This window comes from Pleurodeles waltl, chromosome 3_1 (assembly GCF_031143425.1).
Source record: "Pleurodeles waltl isolate 20211129_DDA chromosome 3_1, aPleWal1.hap1.20221129, whole genome shotgun sequence".
In the NCBI taxonomy this organism is placed as follows: domain Eukaryota; kingdom Metazoa; phylum Chordata; class Amphibia; order Caudata; family Salamandridae; genus Pleurodeles; species Pleurodeles waltl.
The window spans coordinates 1,815,355,854-1,815,379,532 of NC_090440.1; positions in this window are offsets into that span (position 1 = coordinate 1,815,355,854).

The following is a 23,679-nucleotide window of genomic DNA, read 5'->3' on the forward strand; positions in this document are numbered from 1 at the left end:
GATTGATATCCTGCCCGCCATATTATGAGTCTATTATATCCTATGGAACTCGTAATACGGAGGGCGGGATATCCGTCACATTGGGATGGGTTAACACCCTCCGCCAAAGTTGTAATCAGGCCCATAGTAGTTTAATTACTGTACGTTATTCCAACCACCGCCGCACACAGACTGCGGTATCCCCACAGGGCCTGGCCTGTGGCCAGACCATGTGGCCGACCCATTATAACCAACCAACTTTGCACTGTATACGGCTGAAGACCAGTACCACTGCCCAAGTCCTATAACCCCCAACCCTGAGAGGGAGAAAGAGAGAGAGAGAAAGAGAGAAACCATGAAAATTGAAAGGGAGAGGGAGAGATTTAGGCTTTGATCAATTATATATTAGATATTTCTGGGCAAATTAAAAAGAAAAATGTTTTATCAATAAAAAAGATCACCCTTCAGTATGTCACTCAAATATTTATAGTTGAAAAGAAACTAAAGCAAGAAACAACCACAGACTAACCTAGCCTACAACCCTTAATCGTTAGTGTGAATGTCTGAGGCCTTAAACACTAGACCAGAGGTGACTTCGTACTATCCAATGTCCAGTCTTAGCTATGACATTCAACCCACAGGTTTTTAAGGTAAAAAGACTTCAATGTTCCATCACTAGGAATGTTTAACAGTGAAAACACTAGAAAATAAACAGACACACTGACAAGCAATCCTAGGATTTGAACCTTTACCCTACAGAGTGACAACACAAGACCTTGACTATTGGGCTAGTAGTGACTCTGTTCTGCTTTGCATCCAAACATAACTATAACTTTTGTACCAAACGTCTTGCTAGTCTGAGTCTTCAAACCTTTTGTATGGAGAGATTATTGCAATAACCATCTCTCTCTCTCTTTCAACCCTTTATGGGATGAAAGAAAGAGAGAGAGTGACAGGACTGTGGTGGTGAGCCTCAAGGCCCCCGCACTCCTAGCTGGTTCCCCACATCCTGCTGGAGCCTGCATTGGTCCCACTAGCAGGGAACTGCTTCAAATTGCAGCTCACTGCTTGTGGGAACAATGTTTTCATTTGTTTCCCTGCACGCAGATGCACAGATGAAAACTTCACTTCCAAGTAAGAGCAAACAGCTAGGTCCCTGGCGTAGGCACCCTGGGAAATAGGAGGAGCCGGCCCTAGGGGCTGGCGCTCCCCAGGGCCATCTATGGCTCTAATGCTATAATTAGCCCTGGTGAGGTTGTGGTTCTTGGGGCTGCAGAGGTGCCCGGTGGCCCCTTGCATTTAATTTGTGATTAGCCACACGGAGGTGGGAGTCCCAGGAGTGACAGCTGTCCCAGGGCTTTATATGGCCTGAGAAGGGGCCGTGTGGCTATCCCTTATTTTGATCCCTGGGAGGTGGTGGTCCCCAGTGCCTTAGGGGACCATGAGCCCCCCATTACTTTTAACTCAGCCCTGGGGATATGTGGTGCCTGGGGCACTGGGGGGGTCCATGAGGCCTCCCTATTACTGGTCAGTTGCAGTTGGTGGTCCCCGGCGCCTGAGAGGGTCCGCACGGCCCCCCTGTTGTGGGGGGATCAGAGTGCTCCCCATTACAACTATTTAGGCCAAACTACGGAACAGATTTACACTAAATAACAAAAAGAACACTTTCCGGACCAAGAACTACCTTTCTGCCAAATCTATTTTAATGCTGTCCATTCCGGCTGTGTTCTTGTACAAAAACCCTAAGCGAATTAACATGGGGAAAACACGATTTGGGGCCTGCTTTTTTCTAGGCCCTCACTTGATGATCACCCTAAAACTTTCCAGACCCTAGCTAAAGTGAGTGTTGAATTTGTTTGGGAAATTTCATGAAGATTCATCAACTAAGGCCAAAGATATATGCAAGTAAAAAAAACACTGTTTCTATAGAAACTAGGAAACTAGTAAACTAGGTCCTGACTATAACTACCTAGTGGTGACTGCCACTAGGTAAGATATAGGGTATGTGTTAGAAGGTGTTTTTCAGGGGTATGTCAGTGATGTGTGACTACGAATGTGGATATTGTGATAGGACACATATGAGTGGGTGATTATAGGCTTGATATTAATGAGACGTAGGGGGTTTTCATTGTTATGTGGCACCACATTAGTGCATTGTGAAGAGGACAGCATTCTTGATGGGGTGAGATGAGGGCAAGATCATAGTACCCTCAAAGAAATAAAGAAACAGTTTGTGCCAGCTGAATGCTGGAGAACCTTACCTAATTCACCTTTCTCTCATCCTGCCAATTCCTTTATTATGCAGAAACAATGCATGCCTCCTACCTCAATGCATAAACAGAATCTGTCAGAATCTGTCCCCTCCTGCGTCTTCTGTGTTCCACTCATGGTAAATGAAGCCAGTTCGTGTAGTTGCGTTGTATTGTTTTAGCATACATTTAATGACAAGGGCTGTTTCCTCCTGAGTTAAGTTTCTCTTCCACTGTAAAACTGTGGTCTGCTTTCTTCTAGTAGAATGTGGTGGCTGCTAGATCTGAAATTCATAGAAGAAAAAAGCAGAGCCTATGGAGTGAGCAGTATTTTGTTGAAAGAGATTCAGCATCAAATGGCTGTCATTTGGTTTAGGTGTATGTAGTTCTCCTATTCCCTTCCAAGCAGTGGTCTCCCTCCAACATGTGGAGTTCTCTGACCCTTTTAAAGGAATCTCTGACCGGGCTGGATAGGTCTCTGCTAAGTATGCAGAACATCACATACAGTTGTAAAGTTACTGGAAGTAACTTTATAGTGGAAAATTACATTTTGCCGACTACACCCCCCTGCACTAAGGGGCTGGAGACAAGTAAGTCAATATCTAGGAGTGACTTTATACTTTGAAGTGGTGAATACCCAAAAGGTGATGAAGTTACTCTGAAATGTAAGAGTAAACTGACAGGTGTGAATTTATCTTTGTAAATATGGTCCCTAGTGATTTTTCCAGATATTGAGGTGAGGCTGGGATTCAAACCTGGTTCCCCATTTCCAAGGTTGGCAGCACCAGCAGTCTCAGTGCATTAAGTATCTCTTCACACATAGGGCCTCATTTACAAGAAACAGATGCATCGTCTTTGATGCGTCAGATTGCTTGTGCTTGCCACACGCGCCAGACACCATGGATGCACTGTATTTATAATACTCCATGGTGCATGTTTTGACAGATGCATCAGAAATTCTAAAGCATCTGTTGGCACTAAAGTGACACATTGCAGGAGTTGCATCGTTAAAATAGCGCACCTCCAGCAATGAGGGGAGAGTCCCATCGGAAAATGCCTTGAGTCAATTTTACGCCTGAGACGAACGAGTTACTTACCTTCGGTAACGACTTTTCTGGTGAATACATTAGCTACCTGTGGATTCCTCACCTCATGAATACTCCCATGGCGCCAGCATTCTACGGAAATCTTCTTACTAGTCTCTGCACGTCGACGAGGACGTCACTGTCTCGCACGCGACGCCGTCTGACGTCATACAGGCAATAAGAGGTCCTCGACGACGTGCGGACGTCAGTACCAATCATTTTTTACGTGCATGAGAACAACCAGGCAATGCAATGAAAGAACAAAGCAACATCCATTATATTGTAAAAATACACCACATTGTATGAATAACTGTAAATCTTTTTATGTACATATATATATATATATATATAAAACTCTCTCTTTTAAAATATATACACACACCAAGTATATACATAAAGATATATACACATATACCTATATATATATAAATATATTATATATATACATCTATTGCACCCTCAAAGACCAAGAGGAGCACACTCAAGGATTACTTGGCAAGACCATAAAGGCAACGGGGAGGCGGGTGGGACCGTGAGGAATCCACAGGTAGCTAATGTATCCACCAGAAAAGTCGTTACCGAAGGTAAGTAACTCGTTCTTCTGATGGATACAACTACCTGTGGATTCCTCACCTCATGAATAGAGTCCCAAAGCAGTACCACGCCCGGCGGTGGGTGCCTAAATGGTCAAACCAAGAAATCCTGCAGCACTGACCGTGCAAAATGGCCGTCCCTTCTAACCTCAGAATCTAAACAGTAATGTTTTGCAAAAGTGTGAAGGGACGACCAAGTTGCGGCCTTGCAGATGTCGACCACAGGAACACCTCTGGCTAAGGCCGAAGTGGCCGACTTAGCTCTGGTGGAATGAGCTCTAATGCCCTCAGGAGGATCCTTCTTTGCCAAAGAGTAACATATTTTAATGCAAAGAACAACCCACCTGGATAGTGTTCTCTTGTGGACTGCCTTTCCTCTCCTCTTGCCCACGTATCCAATAAACAGCTGATCCTCCAGCCTGAAATCCTTTGTTCTATCGATAAAGAAGCTCAACGCTCTCTGTGGGTCCAGACTGTGCAGTCTTTCTTCCTCTTTGGAAGGATGAGGCGGAGGATAGAACGTGGACAAAGTAATTGCCTGAGCCAAATGGAAGGGTGAAACAACCTTCGGGAGGAAAGCAGCCTTGGTCCTCAACACCACCTTATCCCCATAAAAAGTTGTATAAGGGGGTTTTACTGATAAGGCCTGCAACTCACTCACTCTCCTTGCTGATGTTATAGCTATCAGGAAGACTGTTTTTAAAACCAAATACCTCAAGGGGCAAGAATGCATAGGTTCAAAAGGGGACCCCATAAGGAAAGTCAGGACTAAGGACAAATCCCATTGCGGCATAACGAATGGCTTTGGAGGATATTGATTTAGAAGACCTTTCAAGAATCTGATAACAATAGGGGATTTAAATAAAGATGGTTGGTCTGGAAGACATATGAAGGCTGACAAGGCCGATAAATAACCTTTAATGGTAGCCACTGCACAACCTTTCTGCGCCAGAGATAGAGCAAAAGACAAAACGTCCGATAGATGAGCATGTAAAGGATCAATCTGCCTCTCTCCACACCACGCAACAAATTTAGACCACCTATTAGCGTAGATAGATTTAGTGGAGTGTCGCCTGGCCGCTAATATAACATCCACTACCTCAGGCGGGAGAGAGAAGGAACTCAGGTTGCCCCGTTCAATCTCCAGGCATGTAGGTGCAGACTCTGGAGGTTGGGGTGTAGAACCTGCCCCTGCGACTGTGAGAGGAGGTCTGCCCTGAAAGGGAGACGGAGCGGCGGGCACGTTGAGAGTTGGAGAAGGTCGGAGTACCACACCCTCCTTGGCCAATCCGGAGCTATTAAGATTACTAGAGCCCGGTTTTGGCGAATCTTCCTCAATACTCGAGGAATCAAGGGTATGGGAGGAAACGCGTAAAGCAACTGGCCGCACCAGGTCATTTGAAACGCGTCCCCCAACGCTTCCTGCATCGGATACTGAAGGCTGCAGAACAACGGACAATGCGCGTTCTCTCGAGTGGCGAACAGATCTACCCGAGGAAACCCCCACTTCTGGAAGATTAAACGGACTTGATCTGGATGGAGACGCCACTCGTGGTCTGCCGAGAAGTGGCGACTGAGACTGTCCGCACGCACGTTCAAGACTCCGGCCAGATGGTTTGCTATCAAGCAAATCCGATGGTCCTTTGCCCAGGACCATAGTCGAAGAGCTTCTCTGCAGAGAAGGTACGACCCCACTCCTCCCTGCTTGTTTATGTACCACATCGTGGTAGTATTGTCCGTTAGGACCTGTACCGACTGACCACGAAGGGAAGGGAGGAAGGCCTTGAGAGCCAGACGTACAGCCCGTAACTCTAACAGATTGATGTGAAAAATCTGTTCCTCTGGAGACCAAAGACCTTTGATCTCCAGATCCCCCAGATGAGCTCCCCACCCTAGAGTGGAAGCATCCGTTATGACTGTGGCCACTGGTGGCGACTGCTGGAACGGCTTTCCTTGTGAAAGATTGTTGCTTGCAATCCACCACTTCAAATCCACAGCAGCATCTCTGGAGATCTTGACAGTACCCTCTAGATCCCCTCTGTGTTGAGACCACTGCCTTTGGAGGCACCACTGAAGAGCCCTCATGTGCCAGCGAGCATGCGTGACCAACAGAATGCAGGAGGCAAAAAGACCGAGCAGACGAAGGACCTTGAGGACTGGAACTACCGCTCCATTTCGAAACATTGGAACCAAATCCTGAATATCTTGAATCCGCTGAGGCGGAGGAAAGGCCCGACCCAATGTTGTATCCAGTACTGCCCCTATGAACAGGAGGCGCTGAGAGGGCTCCAGGTGAGATTTGGGCTCGTTCACCGAAAAGCCCAGGTCGAACAACAACTGGGTTGTTGACTGCAGATGACGCAACACAAGCTCCGGGGACTTGGCTTTGATCAACCAATCGTCCAAGTAAGGGAATACTGCTATCCCCTTCCTTCTGAGCTCTGCCGCAACCACCGACATCACCTTCGCGAAGACTCGAGGTGCTGAAGTAAGACCAAACGGAAGGACCGCAAACTGGTAGTGTTGCGATCCCACCACAAACCGGAGATACTTCCTGTGTGACTTGAGTATCGGGATATGAAAGTAAGCATCCTGCAAGTCGACAGACACCATCCAGTCTTCCATGTTCAACGCCAAAAGCACCTGTGCTAGGGTCAGCATCTTGAACTTTTCCTGCTTGAGGAACCAATTCAAGATCCTCAGGTCCAGAATTGGTCTCAAACGACCATCCTTCTTGGGAATCAGGAAATACCTTGAGTAAACTCCTTGACCCCTTTCCTGCTCCGGGACCAACTCCACCGCGCCCTTTAAAAGGAGGACTTCTACCTCCTGTTCTAGCAACAGGAGGTGTTCTTGTGAACAATACGAAGGGCGGGGCGGGATGAGGGGCGGAAACTCCCGAAAGGGAAGGGTGTAGCCTTTTCCCACAACACTGAGAACCCAAGTGTCCGACGTAACAGTCTCCCATTTGGTGAGAAAATTCTGTAATCTTCCCCCTACAGGAGAGGGGTGAGTGGGAAATGGTGGAAGCCTAAGGCTGCTTCCCCTGCTGCACCCCGCCAGAGGATGAGGAAGAGGCAGAGTGCTGCTGAGAGGCTCCCCTGGTGCGGACCCTACCCCTCCCCCTAAAAGATCTATAGGGGTGGGAAGAGGCAGGTTGCTGATATCTTCCCCGAAAGGAAGAGGAGGAAGAGCCACGCCCAAATCCACGAAACCTCCTGAAGAATCTGGAAGAGGCCGTGGAAGAAGGAGCTTGGAGTCCCAACGACTTAGCCGTGGCCCTGCTCTCCTTAAAACGTTCCAAGGCCGAATCAGCCTTAGCCCCAAACAGTTTGTCCCCATCAAACGGGAGATCCAACAATGTGGACTGTACATCTGCCGAAAAGCCCGAGTTACGGAGCCAGGCCTGTCTCCTTTCCACCACAGTTGTGCCCATTGCTCTGGCTACCGAGTCGGTGGTATCCAGTCCCGTCTGGATAATTTGGGTCGCAGCAGCCTGGGCATCAGAGACAAGATCCAAAAGACCCTGGGGAAGCTCTGTAAACGAAGAGGAGATGTCATCCATCAGAGCATGAATATACCTCCCCAGGATACAGGTCGCATTAGTGGCCTTTAACGCCAGACTGCAGGACGAAAAAATCTTCTTCGACTGCGCCTCTAGCTTTTTTGAGTCTCTGTCCCCAGGCACCGTCGGGAAAGAACCAGGCGCTGACTTGGACGAACAGGAGGCCTGCACTACCAAGCTCTCCGGCGTAGGGTGCCTAGATAGGAAACCAGGATCAGTTGGAGCCGTCCGATACCTCCTGGCCACGGCTCTGTGAACTGCTGGGGAAGATGCCGGCCTCTTCCACACCTCTAAAACCGGATCCAGCAGAGCGTCATTAAAAGGTAACAGAGGCTCCGCCGCGGCTGAGGCCGGATGCAACACCTCCGTCAAAAGGTTTTGTTTTGCCTCCACCACCGGCAAAGGCAGGTCCAAAAAACTAGCTGCCTTCCGTACCACTGTATGAAAGGAAGCAGCTTCCTCAGTATATTCCCCCGGGGACGAAAGGTCCCACTCAGGGGAAGTGTCCAGCCCACTGGCCGACTCCAGTCCACGCAGCCCATCACCCGAGTCCTCTAGCTCTCCTTCCTCTAGGGCTCGTTGGTACTCCTGCTCTTCTAGTACCCGGAGAGCACGCCTCCTTGAATGCAGTCGTTGCTCAATCCGCGGAGTCGACAATGCCTCCGCCGAAGTCGGAGATCGGCGCCGATCTTCCGAAGCCACCGACGCCGCATCCGGCGCCACGGGTAACTTCGGCGCCGACTGAAGAGCAGCTGAAACAGATGGACCCACCGGAGTCACAGGCCGAAATCTCGACGTCGACGGGATGGAAATCCCTGGGGCCAATCCCTCCGAAGCCACCGGAGCGGCCACCGGCGCCGACACTGGCGCCGAGCCCACGTTCCCAAACGGGAGAAAGGGCATAAAGGGTGCCGGCCGAAGAGGCGCAGGATCACCCAAAGAAAAGGCCAAAGGCCCAGCCGGAGCACCCCCTGGAGCCATCTGTTGGAAGATGGCATACATCGCATTCAAGAATGCGGAACTATCGGCTCCAGGGGTGGGAAAAGCCGGATACTGGGGTGCCTGTCTCGGAGGCGACCCCGACTCCGGCCTCGGCGTCTGCGCCGGAGAAAACACTTGAGGCTCCAATACCTCAATCACCGACGCCTGTCCAGGCGAAGTTGGTGACGCCGGAGAGGGCAACGGCGTCGAAGGATGCGGCGTCACCGTGGGGCTGACCTCCCATGTCTTTCGGCGCCGATCCGGAGACCTGGAACGAGCCTCCCTTGAATGACGCCGAGATTCTCTACGGCGCCGGGAGTCTCGATGACGCCGATGTCTTGGAGAAGACTTCTTGTGATGCTTCTCCTTTGACTTGGCCATAAACAGCTTCGCCTCGTGTTCTTTAAGGGCCTTCGGATTCATGTGCTGACATGAATCACAAGTCGAGACGTCGTGGTCGGAGCTCAAACACCAAAGGCAATCGGAATGAGGATCCGTCACCGACATCTTGCCTCCACACTCACGACAAGGCTTAAATCCAGACTTTCTCTGCGACATTATTTCCACAGAGAAAGAGTACGCAGCAAGATATACACTGTAACCGCAAGAGTAACAGTTGCTCCCTCGAAGATAACCGTTTCGAATGCACGGAAAAAAGGGAACTGACGTCCGCACGTCGTCGAGGACCTCTTATTGCCTGTATGACGTCAGACGGCGTCGCGTGCGAGACAGTGACGTCCTCGTCGACGTGCAGAGACTAGTAAGAAGATTTCCGTAGAATGCTGGCGCCATGGGAGTATTCATGAGGTGAGGAATCCACAGGTAGTTGTATCCATCAGAAAGTGAACTTTCAGAGTGATGCAGTGGAAAGTGGTAAATTTCACTGCGTCAGTTCTACTTGGCTTTTTCTTTGGGAACGCCTATCCTGCATACATTATACCTGCCGCTGATGTACTAGGATGCAGCGCTTTGCAAACTGATGCATTGGGCCCAATGCGTGATTTTGTAAATATGGAGCAGTGTAATGCACTGCTAGCACAGTCGCTGTAAGATGCTTCTAAATGAGTCCCATTGCATGCTTTTTCGAATTACTTTTAATCAGTGGTCCTCCATATTTTGCCCATACTTCTATCTAACTCCTAAAACCTTTCAAATCCTGTCCTGATTGGCAGAATCCAATGTTGAAAGGGTGTGAAAAACGAAGGCAGCATGAATGCCGGTTCAGGCGGACATCAAATGTTGAAACAAGGAGTGCACACAAATTACGATTGACAGTAACAGAATGGCTAGCAAGCTTTCTGCAATTTAAATGCAGTTTTAATTGAACAAATATAATGCATATTAGAAATATATTGGCACCTCCTACACTTTCCGAAAATAACATAAATGTATTATTTTTCTGACATCGAACGAAACGGCCTCATATCACTCAAACGAGGTCAATGCATATATATACAGCGACAAGGTATTCTATCATAAAGGTTCTTCGGCCTTTGACATTGTTTATTTGTTTACTATACAAAAAAAAACTTACTAGGTTTGCTAGGCCGCACACATTTAAACTCGAAGTGCCACGCGAAAGCAAAACTAGAAGCTTGTGGGGCACTTTCTAGAAGTTTTTTCATATCTGGAAAATGAAAATCTTCCTCATCATTAATATTCCAAGAAGCCTTAGAGCAAGCAACACTCTAATTAATGTTAACTCGTGCTCTTTTTTAATGAAATGTTCAATCATGTCTATTATTCTCTCCTTTGTGTCTACGACATGCGGGTAAGACAAGGGGTGGAAAGATGCTGCAATCATGCCGGATAAATGCTGTTTTCCTTTCGGCACAGAACAGAACATAAATATGTATTTTTCTTTCAAGGAGAGCTGATTTCCATGACCTCTGACAACAATGTATGGTTAAAAATACTAAATTAAAAAAAAAAAAGAAAAAGAAATAACACAACGTACGCCACTGTGATCTTGATAGACCATGATGATCATTTCCTCATTCTCTCTAGCACATGAGACCACCAGCGAACTATCCATCAACAAAGAAACCTGACAAATAGATCATTGAAATATCAACACCGTGCCAGAACTCATTCCCCCAAAGACCACCTTCAAATAGCGGCTATATTTATTCATTTGCTCTGCTAATGTCTCAAAAACCTGCGGGGACTTTGGTGTTTATATTACTTTCATAATTTGCAATCCCCTTGGCTACTAATGTCCATTATGATTTATCATCGTTTTCCTGGAACACTTTTTCTACTTCTTCCTTTAATTGCCTACTGGACATTTTCCTTTTTCTTGTTTTTAAGTTTTTCATATGTTTGAATATATATATTTTTTAAGAATGATCCACATCTGATATATTGCCAGCGGCAGCTCCTCTGCTCTTGCGAAAGAGCGTTACCTCCTACCCCCCAGCAGCAGCAAAATGAAAAAAAAAACAATAATAAACAATATTTAGTATCGTTTTTATTTTTTAAAGGGCAGGGCCATATGGTTGACGATCACTGAGGGGAGCAGTGTGCACTCCTTTCACTGTGCATGTGTGTTTGGCCGGCCATCTCAGGGTGGCCAAACACAAATGTGCACTGACCTTTCTCAAACCCGGCACTGTGTTGCCGGGTTGGAGACAGCAGGCCCGGCTCACAGTCTTCCTGGGAGTGCCAAGCCAGGGCGCTCTGGCCAATCTGAATGCTGCTGTCATGCTGCCAGCAGCGTGAGAGCAGCATTAGGATTGGCCACAGGGCAGGCTGGGAGCCTGTGCCTGTTGTGAGTGAGGACCGTCACGACACGGCAGAGGTGGCGAGTCAGGTACGTTTTTTTGTCAAATTATTTTTTTATTTTTAATGTCTATTTGTGCAGCCGCTTTGCCCACACAAGAGCCGCCCCTGTATATTGCATTTTCTTTACTTCACTAAGGGCCAGATGTATCAAGATTCCAGTTAGTGATTCTTAATTTGCAATTTTTAAGAAATCGCAATTTAACAAATGCAAAAAGCGATGTATCATATTTCAAAATCGCAAATAGAGATTTCTTAAAATTCGCAAACGCAATTTGCGATATGCAAATACCGAATCGCAAGAAAATTCCTGTTGACATCACAACCAGGAAGTGAGTCAGCCCATGCAGTTTCCAGGAGCTACACCCACAGGAGCAGGGAGAGAGACACAGCCAAGCACCAGGGAGTCAGCATTGTGAGTAAGCCAGGACCATACTGCAACATGGCCAATGCTGGAAATGGGAAGGAGAATGGAGACAGGAAGAGGAAGCTCAAATTCAGTGAGGCAGAATTGGAGGTGCTCATTGAGGAGGTTGTTGGGAACTATGATAGACTATTTGGAAAAAACTCACTCCAGGTACCTGAGAGTGAGAAGCGGAAACTCTGGTCTGACATCCAGACAAAAATATGCACAGTGGGTGTTGCGCAGCGCTCTGTGGATGAGATACGCAAGCAATGGTACGACTTGTGGTCCCGTGCCAAGGAGAGGATGGCCAGCAGGCTTATGGAGGCAAGGAGCACAGGAGATGGACCATCGACCCAGACACCGTCCACTCCTATGGAAGACCTGGTGAAGTCACATTGCTTCCAGAAGCTGTCAGTGGTGTTACTGACATTGACACCTCATGGACACCCAGCACCAGCAAAGGTGAGGCCAGTTATTATGTGTATCCCCACATGTGCATGTACAAATGCCCCTTAGGAAATAGAAAATGGCTTGATGCACAGTGAAAAGTAGTCCATGTCACATCTTACATACAACACAACTGTGCCTTATGGGAGTGGTAGTACACAACTGTAAGGTGAAACACAACATAAATAGTAAGATAGTGGTCAGCCACATAGAGAAACACCACAAACATTTCAGGGTGACACAATTTAATTGTACATTTAAAGCAACCCTGCGGAAATCTGTGAAAAATGCTAGAACTGACATGCTGCACATTGCCCTTGCAGATGACTCGGTCCCTGCTGCTGCAGGATCTGAAAAAGTGGGGGAAGCAGAAACACAGCCACTGTCTGACTCAAATACCAGTGAGTCCTACAGTATTGTTCAGACTAGATGCAGGGAAGGGTATTACCACTGCCAGTGTACAACCTGGACTCTGTTGAGAGTCAGAACATGAACCACACCACTACCAGAGGCTAGTCCCACAGGAAGACAGTAGTCCCTGCGCCAGCGACAGTCAACTCCCCTCAGGAGGCGCCACGATGCAGGCAGACAAAGGAGCGGGCCCATCAATCTCTGGCGGCCTTGAAGCTTCCATGCTGAAGGTGCAGAGCCTCCAATGCAAGCAATTGAGGTCACTGCACAGACAGTTTGTGTCTCACAATAGCAATATGGGGTTACTACACAAGCCGGTGGAGACTCTGATTAAGGGACAGCAAACAGCTGCTGAAAACACCAAGGAGTTGACACAGGCCATTGGGGAACTCTGCACTGAGATACAGCAGGAACGCGTCATCCAGCGCAGGCGCCATCACCAATATTTGGGAAGCTTTGATAGCTTCTGTAGATCCGTCAAACGGCTCGCAAGTTCAACAGCCCTGATATCACGGCGTGCCGTTGCCACACAGGTGGAGATGGCACATTGCAGTCAGGACATTGTACAGGGATTGGTGCAAATAACCAATGTACTGGATTCCATGCAGACAGCACGGAGTGCCACAACCAGCAAACTGGGTGTTAGGGATAGTGAGGAATCCTCTAGCCTCAGCAGTCTGACAGTCCCTGTGATTGATCCGAGGCATTGCAGTGCCAGACACAGTACTGCATGTGAACCTGCTACAAGAGGTGCCAGCGAGGGCACTGGGCACTCAAGTGGAGTGCATGGACGTAAGAAGTGATGTTGAGGGCTACAGAGGACTAGTTAAACATGTGGCAATACAGTTATGCTATGATGCTAATAGTGTGACACTGTTATTGTTCATGTCTGCCAATTGTGAATAGCTATATCCTATTGATACATTGGTTACCTGAAGTCAAGGTAATAAAGATGCTAACTACAGAAATACATTTCATTTAAGTGGATTTGTCATTACTTACATCAAAAATGGTTGTGTGTGATGTCAGCATGTCTTTGCCTGACCTCTGCTGCACTGGTCCTGTTTGCTGGTTGAAGGGGTGGTAAGGGATCATCATCCTCATCTGAGTCTGGCTCTATGAGTTCCATTGGTATGTCTCTGGTGGCTGCTATGTTGTGCAAGATAGCACATGTGGCCACAATTTTGCCTATCGTCTCTGGGCTGTCCTGTAGCGCACCTCAACTCTTATGGATGCACCTGAAGCGGCTCTTCAGCAGCCCAAAAGTGCGCTCCACCACATTGCGGGTTGCCCTATGTGCAGCATTGTACCTCCTCTCTGCTGGAGTTGCAGGGCTCAGGTAGGGCGTAAGCATATAGGTGCACACAGCGTAGGCGCTGTCTCCTGAATGCACAGAGAGTAAAATGAGTACATGTGCTGTCTGACATCACGCTTACATAAATGCATTATTCTAAACTATCAAATTACCTAGTAGATATCCTTCACCAAACTCCCCAGCTAGCAGTCTTGTGTGTATCCCGCTGTGGCGAAAGATGCAGGAGTCATGTGTGCTCCCTGGGTATTTGGCCACAAGGTTGGTAATGATGTAGGAGGCATTGCATATCACCTGTATGTTCACAGAATGATGGTAGACAGATTGCTACATGTGTCCCATCGATGGCACCTAGGACATATGGGAACTGTGCTATCTGGTAGAAATTAATTTTAGTTTGTTGTAATGCCTGTGGGGTGTTGGGGAATCTTATGTACAGTTGTATTCTGCTTAGCATGGCATTGAGAAATGCATTGAAAAATCTAGAGAGGGCTCTCTGTGATACCCCTCCAGCTGCTGCTATGACCCCTCAATAGCTCCCTGAGGCTAGTAGGTGCAGGGATCATAATGCACATGGGTGGGTATGCTATTGGTCATGTGCTGCAGCATGGATTGTAGCTCAGCTATCAGGTCAAGTATGATGGCTGAGCTTAACCTGTACTTCTCATAAATGTCCTCCTCATTCTGGTCAAAAAGGGTTATGCGTACTCTGAAAATGCGCTCCTGTCTCCTCCTCTCTCTCCTCAAACCTGCCAAGATCCTCATTCTCCTCGCCATGACGTAGAGTGCAGCCATTGTGGAAGAGGAGCTGAGATATTCTGGGTCTCTTTATATAGGTTGCACCTGGTTACCACCTGGTTTCAGTTCATGGTAAACTGCATGTGCAAACGGCCATTCTTCGAATAATCGCAAATTGCGATTTTTTTATGCATTGCATTGCGAATCGTTTTTTGCGTGTCACAATCTGCGTATCACTAATAGCATCACGATTTAGCGGATCGCTATCTGCAATTCGCTAATCTGTATCGTAATTAGCGTTTCGCAAATTGCGATTCGGTAAATCATATCGCTATTTGCGATACGCTGTTTGCGACACGCTAATTCTTGTCTTATTCACAAAAATTCACTATTTTTGCGATTTCTTATTCTCGCACTGCAAATGTCTTTCATACATCTGAAAACGCATTTTTGCATTCACAAACGGCCATTCGCACCGTTAGTGAATGCAAAAACGCTTGATACATCTTGATGGTGGTAGTACTGCCACCAGGTAACGACCGCCAAATAATGACCATGGAGGTGATCCCTCCCATAGACACCCAATGCACCATCCCAACCACCAATGCGGTATGACCACTGAACATGGCAGTAGCCACCTACAGGCAGGCAGAAGACAAGGATCTGCCCACCACATTATGACATAGCATACCACCAGGATTTCTTAGGCGGTAGCAACGCCACCAAAATCCTGGCGGAAACACATCATATAAAAGGAGACACTCACCCCCAGGGACACAGAGGAGTCTGCGGTCACCATAGAACCAGAACTGGAATTCTTCCCGATGCTGTACTATGCCATGGCCGTTCTGGAACACCTACACCGACGAAGACGATGACAGTGAGTACAGCCGCCTAGCACACAAGGGGGTAGGGAGGGAGGGGAGAGTGACACACACACACACAACACACACCATGCACACACACCACACACCCAGAGCCATCTGCAGAGTAAATAGACAGTAACAGGACCCACTAGCAAAGAAAGCTAGGCCCCATACCTCTGTACCAACCACTGTAATCCAGTAGGATGAAGAGCTCAAACCAAAAAAATATATAGAAATGCATGTTTACATGCAGGTCCATTGGCCAGTGCAAAGTCTGAACATGCCGACAGGGTAAAGTCCAAGGCCCAACTTGACTCCTTACAACATCGGGACTCCACTGTGTAGGGGCATCATGTTGGAAAAAGGCAGGCACCTCAGGGGGCAGGGGAGCTTGGGGGGATGAGGTAGGCTTCTTTTTGGGAGGAGGGTCCTTGGGTTTGGGTTTTGGAGGGGCAGTTATCTACCATTTCCATTTTGGGGGCGGAGGAGTGGGCTGGACTGCCACTCATTTGCCCCTTAGTGGGTGGAAAGGGCTAGATTTGGTGCTGGAGGTACTGGCTGGGGGGATTTGTCTGTTATGGGCAGGACAGGGGGAGGGAAGAGGTCAAGGGGAGAAAGGAAAAGCTTCTGAGGACCAAGGGGGTGGGTTGTGGGAGGAGAATTGGGAGTGGAGGTAGAGTAAGTGCTTGTAGGAGGAGGAGGTGTGCTAGATTTGGGTGAAGGTGCATGGACAATGTGCATGGGTGAGGTGGATGGCTGTTGGGGGTCTGAGTGCGCGCGCTTGTGTGTCTTTGGAGGGGGCAGACATGGCGGAGGAGGGCAAACAGGACGTGTGGATGGATGTTGTGGTGGTGTTTGAAAGTGAGGTTGGTGTGCTGTATAAGGTAGTGATGGTTGTGATGTCGCATGTGGGGTTGCATGTCTACGGGTCTGCTGTTGTGGTGACTGTGGGCAAAGCTGTGCAGGTGGCAGGTTCTTGGACTGTTGATGCAATGCATGCAGGTGTGAGTGCTGATGTGAATGTGAGGGAGTAAGAGGAGGGGAGACAGTGGAGGCAGTGGATGATGTTGTGAGTGCATATGTGTTGGCTGTGTGAGTGTTTGTGGACTGAAGTGTGCTGCCTGAGTTTGTCAGTGCGACTCTTGTCTGTTGTTTTGGGTGCATGCTTGTCAGAATGTGTGCATGGGAAGGGTCTGGGGAGAGGAGACTGGGACTGGGAAATGGTATTTGGAGGGGGGACAGAAGAAACAGGGACACTGGCTGCTGTCAGAGAGGAGGCCAGAGCCTGAAACGATCTCTGTAGGGCCGCCAAGCCACAGTGAATGCCCTCCAGAAAGGCATTGCATTGCTTCATCTGGGATGCCAGCCCCTGGATTACATTCACTATGGTTGACTGCCCAAAAGAGATGGGTCTCAGGAGGTCAATAGCCTCCTCACTGAGGGCAGCAGGGTTGACTGGGGCAGGACCTGAGGTGCCTGGGGCAAAGGAGATGCCCACCCTCCTGTGGTCTGCTTGCTATTCTCACCCTCCTCGGTGAGTGGGCACAGGCAACTCAGTGGGGGGCTACTGGGAGAGTGGTGCTGGTATGGGGTGGCGGAAGATCCTGTAGCTGGTGTGGTCCCAGAGGAGTCCCCCACCACCAGGTAGCTCCCATCAGAAGAGAGTCAGAGTCATTTGTCTTAGCTCCTGTTCCCCCCCCTCCCGTGGTGCTCCCCTCACTCTCCGTCTCACTGGTCCTCTCGGTGTCTGTGGACTGTGCCTCCTGGGTCCCATGGGCTGCAGATGATGCTAAGGCACACATGGAAAGGATGACAAAAGGAGAGGGGGGGAGAAAGAAAGGGAGCACAGGATCAATCACAGCACCAACAGCACGGATGGCATACACATCACTTTCACTTACTGAGACAAAGAATGGGCAGTATGGACCACACTGGCAAAACATTGGCTAGGCAGTACAGCAGGTAGGAGCCAAACACTGCCATCTGCACACCAACTGGGACCAACTAAGCCCTGTCTGACATGGAAAGCCAGCTAGCTAGCTATCAAAAATATGCATTACACCCAAAATACCTAAGCTGGACCACGCAGCAAAGTCTAAACTGGCATATTGGAGCATCTACTGACTACAACCCTGTACCCAAATTCCATGCCAGGCAATACATTATGGTTGTCACACATACTCTACTCACCCCTTTCTGGCTATTATGATGCTATTATGATGCCCTCAAGTGCCCATCCAGCTCTGGGAAGGCCATTGCCAGTATGCAGGCCATTGGGGAGGGATCAGGTTCCGACTGGCACCTTTCCCTCATTGGGGGGCCGTCCCCAGCTGTGCCTCTGTGGTCTTCCGGGCCTAGAGTCTCAGGTCCTCACCACTGTTTCCTGCAGTGGGAGCTCCACCGTCAATGGACCCACAGGGTCCACACATCCTTAGTGATGGCAGTCCATAACCCCTTCTTCTTGTGGGTGCTGACCTGCAGAGCAAAACACAGACAGAGGGACACCATGAACCAGACAATCCAGCCTGTCACACATATGGCCTACATACTGCATTTGCCCCTCATCAAGCACACACATGCCTGTACCTCTGCATTAACATTACCACCAGTCATCCCACCCAAAACGACACACTGCGAGCACACACACACATCTACATGCATCCATGTCGCATACAACTTACCCATGATGTACTCACCTGTTGGTCTGGAGGCCCATACAACTGTCCGTACAGGGGTAGGACCCCATCCACGAGCCTCTCCAAATCCTCTGACGTGAAGGCTGTGGCCCTTTCTTCTGTATCACGGGCCACGGCAGATACCAGACACAGGACACAGCAGCATACGCAGAGGAGATGTAGTCCTGTGTAAAGTCAGAAATCAAGTGAAGTAGCAGGAAGAAAATAGCAGTCACGTCTGCGGCAGTGAACACCGTCACCACGTGCGTTGATAATCACTGGTTCCTGTACTCCTTAGAGCCCCATGGTAGCCAATGAAGAATTACATAGCGGTGCAGACAGCCTCCCGCCATGACGCCTAACGCCAGCAGAGTGAGGTCACTTCCACCTGTCCCTGCATACAGGACTGGCGGTTGCCATTTTCTAATGCTGGTACTCATGTATTGATTTGAATGTGCGTCATTGGTGTCGACTGCACACACCTAGGCAATTCCAGTGTCCAACTTACAAACATGCTCTGTGTACACTGATGTTGTGTGTCCATAGTTCCTGTTGTCACTCCCTTACGTTTGGGTCACTTAGGTAGCAACCACTGCAGAGGAATAGGAGGAGGAGGCCAAGTCCTTGTGGACTTGGCTACACTGGAGGACGGGCATGTCATATTCACTCATCATCTGGACAGGGCCACTATAGCAGGGCTGTGTGCCCAATTGGAGCCTGATCTGCTTCCTGCTATCCGTTGCACCTCAGTAATATCCCCTCTTGTGCAGGTACTATCCATTTCCTGGCATCAGACTCTTTCCAGGTGACAGTGGGTTTGGCTGCAGGAATGTCACAGCCAATGTTCTCTATTGTGCTTGCAAGGGTTTTGGCTGCCTTGCTCAAACACATGTGTAGCTACATAGCATTCCCCCATGTAGATGATTTTCCCACTGTGAAGGCTGGATTATATGCACTGGGATACATAACACATGTGACTGGGGCAATTGAAGGCACTCATATTGCCTTAGTCCCCCCAAGGGCCAATGAATAGGTGTACAGGAATAGGAAGAGTTTCCACTCACTCAATGTACAGATGGTGTACCTTGCTGACCGGTACATCTCCCACGTCACTGCCAAGTATCCTGGGTCGGTGCATGATACCTTTGTCCTGAGAAATAGCAGCGTCCCACAGCTGATGGCACATCTACAGGGGCACAGAGTGTGGCTTATATGTGAGTCTGAGGCCCCACTTAATGTATGTCAGTGTATGCCTTCAGGACTCATACCCCATGCCAGGTGACTCCCAATACCCAAACCTGTCCTGGCTCATGACCCCTGTTAGGAATTTGAGAACAGGGGCTGAGAATAGGTACAATGATGCTCATGGGTGTACCAGGAGCATTGTTGAAAGGACCGCTGGTCTCCTAAAGGCTAGGTTCAGATGCCTCCATCTGACAGGTGGAATCCTATTCTACTCCCCTAAGAAGGTCTGCAAGATTGTTGTTGTGTGCTGCATGTTGCACAATTTTGCCCTCAGATGCCATGTGCCCTATCTGCAGGAGGGGGATGAGAATGCACCTGTGGCAGCAGTGGACAATGAGGGCAGTGAGAAGGAAGAGGAGGAGGATGTGGACAACAGGAGACATATAATTCAGTGGTACTTCCAATGACACTGAGGTAAGACTGTTGAACTAGACATTTCTCAATGTAAGTGTTGTGCTATGTGGCTATAGCATATTGCCAGTCATTACCTTTGCATCCCAACTGACTGTCACCTATGCCTTCCCTTATTGCAGATGTTTGTGTGGCTACAACAGTGTAATGCTGTGATGTGTACAGACTGCTGATGTAGCAGATATGTAGGATGGATCAACATATTACAGGACATTTGCACAGAATCATACGGTTCAATACAGTTCAATACATTGTACATTTCCTTCAGATAAAGCACTATTACTAAAGTTGTGTTCAAGGGTGTTTATTTGAAATATTAAAAAAACTATGGAAAGTGCAATTGAGTGGGGTGATGGTAGGGAAAAGTAGTGTAGTGGGCCAGTATGTTTGTTGCAGAGGTCCAGTGCCCAAGGGGCCATTGGAGGAGGAGCAATGGCAGTTCAAAGTGGACATGGTGACACAGTGGAACACAAAGGGGACATTCTGGAGAGGCTCATTTCCTGGCTGTGGTCTTGGACTTGGCAACTGTCTTTGCTGTCTGCCTGGGTCGCAGGGAATGTTTGCAGGGTGGTTCACCTTCTGCAGGGGGAAGGGAACTAGTGGTCTGTGGGTCCTGTGGCAGGGCCTCCTGTCCACTAGCTGCAGAAGATGTTGATGGCTGCTGGGTGGAGTGGCTAGTGGAAGTGACCCGCTGGTGTGCTCTGTTCCTCTGCATGGTGTTGGTCATGTCACCCAGCACCCCTACACTGGAGGCTATTTTGGCATTTAGACCATGCAACTGTTGCATTATCTCCTGGTGGTATACCCTCTGCAGCTGCTGGTTCTCCTGCTTGATTTTGATCACCTGACCCATCCTGCCCTTGGATTATTGATATGCCCCAAGGACATTTGTGAGTGCCTACTGGGCAGAAGGTTCCCTGGGCCTGTCCTCTTCCTGGTGCGCAGCTGTCCTCCAAGTATCCCTGGCCACCTGTGCTTGTGTCCCTTGAATGGTGTGCCCACGCCCACTGACACCAGGACCCACATTGTCTTGCCTGTGTACTGAGGTCCCTGTACAGGTGGGCACACTACTAACTGAGGTATCCTGGGGACAGAGGTCTGGGGTTGTTGGCTGGCTGCTGTGGTGTTAGATTCTGAGGGCGGGGCTCTGTTTTGGACTGGCTTTGGGATGGGTTAGCCGATTGACCAGTAGTCCCTGATGGGCCAGGGAGCTCATCAAGATCCAGAGCTCCTGAGTTGCTTTCATCACTGGGGACATCTTCTGTTGGGGGACTGGGTAGCCGTGGCACATCCTCGCAGCTGACATTGGCTGGGGCACCTGTGGGGATGTAAGTGATGCATTATGGTACATGTCTATGACATATTCCGCATTCGTAGCTTTCCCAGCAACACAGTTGTTGTCCTCCCAGCTGTAGTAGTGCGTGGAAATGGATTGGGGGATTGTTAGTTCTCCATGCTGTGCATGCATTGGTGGTGGGTATGCCATGACCTGCAACTCCATATCACTGAACCAGGAGTGCCTTTGTGGGAACATGGGTGTTGTGTAGAGTGTGTTGTGCAGAGGGTGATGTGTAAAGTGGTGGGGTGTGTAGTGTGTGGTGCATGACAGATGAATGGGTAGTTGTGATATGTGTGTGCAGGATTGGTGTGGCAAAGTGTAGGGATCTTCTTTTGTTTGCATAGGACTGTGGGTGATGTGGGGGGGTGTTTTATAATGCTGTTGGTGGGTGTGTGGGGAGGGTGTATTTGTGTAAGGTGTGGGTTTTTGATCTGGCCAATATTGTCTTCTTATGTTTTTGGGTGGCCATATCCACCTTGACGGTGTGCACTGCCAATGGTTTACTGCTGCTGAACGTCCGCTGTGGTGATTCGTCGGTCATTATTTGGAGGGTGTTGTTTTGGTGGCGTAACGGTATGGGTGGTAGTACTGACAGTTTCTCATGTTCAGTGGGTCTGGAGAATTTGTGGTTATGCCTGTTTTCTGTCGGTTTTGTGTGTATGTGTCATAATCTGGTGGATGGATGTTCGCCTCCTCTGTGGTATGTTGGCGGCAGTCACCATAGCGGTATTCAGAATTTATCACCAATGTCATAACGAAGGCCAATGTCTCTTGCTTTGTGAGTGCCAGAGCTGTCACATTTGAATCTTGAATGTAGGGGTAGTAAAGGGGAAGTTAGCCGCACTCCGAGGGGAGTGTACAGTAATGTAAAGTATTTGCGGAACAGAACATGGTGCAGGTGATCAAAGTGCCCTACTACCCATGGACACAGGCACTGTGTAAAACTTTACACAAGTAATGATAAGCAAAAACAGATCACAGCACACAATAAGCAACAGTAAGAAAAAAGAGTCTTGACACTCCGTAGTGTTAGGTTAAATTGAATAAATGAAGAAAATAGGCACGTTGGTATTCAAATCTTGTCTTGAAATGTGAGTTCTTTTATTATGGGCGAAGTTGCATTCAGTAAACAGAGAGCATCACTCCGAACACAGCCAACACGTGTTTTGTCACACTGGTGACTTTTTCAAGGCTGTAGAAAAACATATATACACATACTTGATGTTTTAATTATAGTTACAAATTGAAACTAAAATACATGACCAGAGGAAGCCATTATGTGCAGTGGTATGTGAAAGAAGCAAAAAAGTCCCAAGGAAAGGTAAACAAATATACGAACCGTGGACATGGCTAAACTAAACTAACACAGAAACATCACCTATGTGTACCAAATAGCACCCAAGCCAAAAGGGGGTGTTAAAAGACAACAGATTTCTTACAGGTTTCCCTAAGTTGAATAGTTTAGGAGTCCCTAGTAGCCAAATATAGTGAAAGGGAAGAGTGCTCAGGTGAGGTAAAATGAAAAACGAATGATAAAAATAGGAAAAATAAACAGTGAATGAAAGCCATAAGTCAGAATATAGAGTGACAAGAAGACCATGTGGTCTCGAAACGTACCTATTCAGGCGTAATGATAACAGTAAGATAAGTCTATGAATCTCGGAAATAAAATGGAGTCCTTGTATCAGAATAGTCTGAGAAGAAAGGGTAACAGAGTAAGCTAAAAAATAGATGGTGTGAAACATGGAGAAACGCAGAGAAACTTCGAAGTATGGGGTCCAAGAAATACCCAAATGTTAGAAATACCTGTAATTAGGTTTTGCCGGTATTAATGTGCCACACTGGACAAGGCGTCCAAAATAGGTAAAGGATAGCCAAAGATTAGGACCATGGTAAGTCCAAAAGCCAACTTCTAAGAAAGAATAGAAAACCATTACTATGGGAGAGTAAAGAGAGAAAAATATCTATGGGCAAGCCAACCCAATAAGTCATAATCCAAGAAACCAAGGAGAGATTGTAATTAAAAGTATGTGAACCAAAACCAGATACCACCCCAAATCTATAGTCCAAAGAGCAAAAAACCAATAATTTAAGTGTACAACAAATGTCCATTCATGTCAGCCGACCCATGAAACAAATAATAATAATGGGCTTGGAAACACAAATGTATGTTTTCCCAGCAGGAAATACTTGACTAACTAAGATGGACAATTATAAGTATATACAAATACTAAAACAACCCTGTCGGGGTAAACTAGGTCCCTAGGTTAAATAGGTTATAAATGAAATTTAAAGTCGCGAAAGTTAAGCGACTGGTACCGCCATTAGCAACAAGTAACATTAATAGTAGAATAGGAAGAGAAACAACCAATAATGTCGGCCTCGCACTCTACTCCGGGCGTCCAAGTAGCCCACAAAAACAGTGCTAAGTGAAAAATAACTGATTCCCAAAGTAAATAACCCTGGAACCCAAACTCCGACTCATCGCGTAAACTTCTAGTGCCGTAAGCCCATGATTTGTTGTGTTTCGATCGATTCCCGGTAAAGCATTGAATGCGCGACTAAAAAGTCTGCATCAGACACGTGACTAAACAGT